Here is a 5,035-nt window from a genome sequence, read left to right as displayed (position 1 = left end):
TTCCTGCAGCCAGGGCAGACTAAGAGGCTTTTTTTCCTTGTGCTGTTACTGTATGTGGCAGTTCAGGCCAGAGGTGATCATTGTAAGTGGCTTCTGTTTGGCTTTCATGGTACTCAGATAGTATTGTGATATTCATAGGACTGAGGCATGTTGAAACTAGCATCCAAACCTAGTGACAAAAACAGGGTGCCTAACTCTCTGCCTTTTAGGTTAATAATGTTATGATGATGGAAGTCGAGAGAAGCTTTGTTAAAGCTGGTAGCCATGATGGATACCCCAAAGTCAGACTAAATGTAAGAATTAATGAAAGTAAAAAAGTTGCAACATTAGGAACCACCACCCAAAATTCAGGCCAGTCAACCTGAAAGCAAAAGAAGGGGCCTGGGTATTATTTGGAAATGAATAAGTCAGTGAGCAGGAGCAGGCACATTTGAAAGGCTAATGGCAAGAGTATTACATAGCATATGTCTCATAGCCTTTACGTTATGCCTACACGATATCTTAGCGCATGCTTCGAGGAACTAATATACTTATGAATGGTCTGTAATAGGCTTGAAGCTGCCAATCTGCAACTGAATCCAGGGAAGTGCAAATTGTTCCAAAAAAGTGAGTTTATCTTGGGCCTATAATCAGGGAGAGGGGAATTTCCAGAGACAAAAAGAAAACTGCGGTTGTGCAGAACTAGCCAACTCCCCAGATACTCACAGATACATCAAGTTCTGTTAGTTTCTGCTCCTGTTACACAGGTTTGTTTGTCAGTTTGCCAGGGTTGTGAAACCATCACAGAAGTTGGGTGAGAAGATGAAACCATGTCAGTGAGCAGCACCATGTGATTTAACATTTTCAGAGTTGAAAGAGGCTCTTGTGTTTGCTCCTCTCTGTGTCTACTTGTTTTTCAAAACCCTCCTATTATTGGACACCAGTGTTAGTGATTACTGTTTTGGGGGCTGGGGTAGCACTGACATAAGAACAAGAATACAAGACTATCCTTAGAGGCAGGGTGGCTTTTAACCACAAAGGCTTCTGGAGGAAATTATTGCATTACTCAAGATTTCTGTCAGTAATTGAATGTACAGGACATTTTCACCAGTATTTCTTTGTGAGAAGAAAGTACATGGTTAGGATAGATTTCACACTTGCAGGAATACTTGAGATTTAGGAATGCTGAGAATTATGATTTCTCTATCACATGTGGGCCTAAGCAAAAATAGCCATCCTGATGTTTTGTTGCAAACACTGTCCTAACTAGGAGAGGAAGAAATTGGTTATTCAAGGAAATGTGCACACTCTGATGTGTGTCAGTCTTCCCCTCTCCCCCCAAGTTAAAGAACTGCAAATGTTTCTAATAGAAGAATGAATGTGGGATTGCAAGGATGGACTCTGGAGCAACTGGAAAGTTTCCAATGAGTGTATTAGAATAATGTGTGACTGGAAAATCATTGGCAGATGGAGCCATCGTGGAGTGTAATATCTCCTCACAATACAACAGGGAAAAGGTTTCTGGTCATATGGCAAAGCATGGAGTAGAAAGATGGAATTTCATAAACACAATGGGAAGAAGTGGTGAATAATGGGTTTACATACCATATTTCACAGTGTATAAGTCTATGCAATGTATGAGTCAACCCCATAGTTATGATTTAAAAAGTTAGGATTTTCGTAGATCCAGTGTATAAGCTGGCCCACATTTTCTAATGATCCATTTGTAAAAAATTCCATGTACAGTAAGTATTCTCTTGTAGCGAGAAGAATTCAGAATGAACAATCGCTGCCATGATTGTTTCTGATGACGGTCATGCTGACTACCACAAGCTGCGGGTTACATGCAATAAACAATTCCCTGAGCACAATTTAAAATCCCTCAGTCACTTTCATCATCAGAAGTGTCGGCCCAAACAGTTCCATCCAGTCATCCAAATGATTAATTTGCTCCTTGACATTCCTCATTTTGATCTTCATCACACAACAAAATATCATCCTCCTCATCATCTATAGAATTACTGATCCTGCACTTTTTGAATGAATATGAAATGGTATCTGGTTTAATATCCTTCCAAGCCACAAGAACCCACTGGCACACAGTTGCTAAGGTGACTGCTTGCATGTTTCCACCTTTTGTGTACAAATGTTGGCTGCTCATCATCCAATTTTACCATTCAATGCTAACACAATCTTTGAAGAGTTTGTTTAAACACACATCCAATGGCTGTACAATCAATCGGCCTTTCTCCATAGCTTGTCAATCCTTTCTCCATAGCCCACATTTTGACTTGCAGTTGAATGGTGTTCCTTATTACAATTCTGCCAGACTGTCGTGGTTCGTTGACCCAGTTGGCGAGGTCTCTTTCTAATTCTGGCTGCTTTCATTGCTTTCCACAATCTATACACTTGTCACAAGGCATCTTCTTAATTTTGTTAATATTTTTCTACCAGTCATGCACCAATTTCTCATTTACACCAAACTGATGGACTGCAGAACTGTTGTTATTCTCAAAAGCAAAGTTAACAACTCTTGTCTTGAATTTGGTGTCATATTTCATTTGTTTTGGCGGCAATTTGAGTATCATGTTGTATGGATTAACTGTGTAATGGGTAATATATAGGCCTGAGAGTGACACTTAAAAGTGTAATGGGATAATTAAGCTTAATTGGATAGTTTGGGGTAATTAAGTTCATTCGGTCTTTGTTAAAATAGTGCTGAATCGCGAGTCTAAAACAATAATGTAAGATGATTAAAGAGAATCATTGGGGGATGTGATTACGGTAAGTAATTCATGTAATTAGTGTGACCACACCTCATGCTTGTTTCAAAGACTAACAAACTTTGAAACACAATATTTTTTATTTCAAAATATTGATACGGTGTGTAAGTCAAGGTGGAAATTTAAGTGTAAATATTTTGGCTTCAAATGTTGATTTACACACTGTGAAATATGGTATTAGTCAGTTGTACCAGATTCATTGAAAAAAGGATACTTTGAGGTCGTCAATTTTCTAACAACAGAATAATCAGAAATTTGACAAATCTTAGCTGTGTTAAGAGAGAATCTCTGTTGAGGGCTGGGGGGATGTCTGCAGAATGTAGAAAATGGGTGCAGGAAATATGCTTGTGTTGTAAAGAAGGTACCTCTCCTCCCCTAGCCCCAAAAACATGGTTTATCCATCATGACCATCCTTGGAAGCATGTGAGGAACAGGAGACAACCCAGTGGTGGAGTCAGGAATAGAACCTGTGTGTCTGAAGTCTCAGCATGCTGCCATTAGCTTTTTGGATGACCCTTGTTTATGCCTCAGTTTTCCCATCTGGAATCTATTGATGAAAAGGTCTGTGGTAGGAACTGTCAGATCCATAGCTTTGAAACTGAGGCTATAACCTCCTTGCAGCTTTGAAAACAGATTCATGCCTTTCAGCAACTGTGCCAGAAATGAATCCTAAAGATCTTCAGGTTAAGGGAACTTCATTAGCTTAAAAATAAACCAGATATCATTGAGATACATTTACATTGGCAATGGATTGTTGCTTAAAATTACCAATCTAACGTCTTTGAGCTTTTCATTAGATGTCTTTGACATCCTTTTCTAGAGTATTTTAATTAATTTTCTTCCAGATTTCTTCTGGTAGCTTGATATCCTCACCTTTTTCATAAAATAGCCAAGGAAGGATAGATTTGTTGACCTGGTTTCTGAGGAAAGGAAAATCTCAGGTGAATGTAGATAAATCTTCCTAGTGTTAATCAACAGGTTTACAGAGCCTATGGTGGGAGCTTAACATGGAGATGTGACATACAGCTTTATTCACAAGGATTTTGTCTAGCACAAGTGTCGGGAGGAAAACAATTTGAGAAATCTTTTATTAAGGTAATCCCTGCCAGTTCAGGCATACCTAAGAGCAGTTCCAGATACAAGGGACATGCTTAGTTTTTACTGGACAGGATTTTTGTTCTTGGAAGCTGGGAGAATTAAAATGGCAACTCTGTATTTCACATTGCTTAGAACCTAGTCAAAACAGATCTTGGTCTTCTTTCAGTAAGACATAGCCATCCATCTGCAAACATGAGTTGATTTCCTTTTTTTAAAACTGTGCCATAGTTTCTAGCTCTGCTATATGAGTTATGAAACAGGCACTGGTTTACACAGAGAAGCTTGAAGCAATGTGATGGGGAACTCCAGTTCTTCTCAGAAGCCATTGGGACAGGATTCACTCGGAGGAAAGGCAGCAAAAGGGCACAACAGCCCCCTTGGCTCTCCAGGGAACTAGCGGACCTCCTGTGTCTTAAAAGGAAGACCTACAAAGGATGGAGGACTGGAACCACTGTTGGCTACAAATGTCCAACTCGGGATCCTTAAAATTCTAGTTTATTAGGCGGATTGAAACACTGTAATCATAAACCTTGCGGCTGGTCCCCACACACACACACATGAGCACACACACACACACACACACACAGTAGCAGGCTACAGAGTCAGGTATACCTATCCTACAAGTGCTGGAGTCTGGTTATGACCTATCACCTATCCCTTGAACCTGTACGGAAAATCCTCAAAAAATTGCAACCCATATTAGAAAAAGACCCTATTCTTAAAAAGATCTTCCCAGAGCCACCCATCCTAGCCTTCAGACAAGCACCGAACCTCGTCAACCTCATCACCAGAAGCAAACTTCCTCAACCCCACAACACACCAAAAGGATCCAGACCGTGCCAGGACAAGAAATGCAAAACCTGCCAACACATCTCCACCACCCCCACTATTACTACACCCCACAACAGAGCCATCAGCATCCCAGGATCTTACAGCTGCACCTCCAGGAATGTAGTATACCTCATCCAATGCACCAAATGCCCTGATGGAAGATATGTAGGAGAGACCAGACAACAACCGTGCACCAGAATGAACGCACACCGGAAATCCATCAAAGACAGAAACACCCAATTACCGGTGGGGGCACATTTCTCACAGGAGGGCCACTCTCCCTCCAATCTCTCAGTCCTGATCCTCAAGGGAAACTTACACAACACTTCCCAGAGACGAGCCTA

This window comes from Alligator sinensis, unplaced genomic scaffold, assembly GCF_000455745.1.
Source record: "Alligator sinensis unplaced genomic scaffold, ASM45574v1 scaffold32_2, whole genome shotgun sequence".
NCBI classification, from domain to species: Eukaryota; Metazoa; Chordata; order Crocodylia; family Alligatoridae; genus Alligator; species Alligator sinensis.
Note: the sequence above shows the minus strand (reverse complement) of the source record.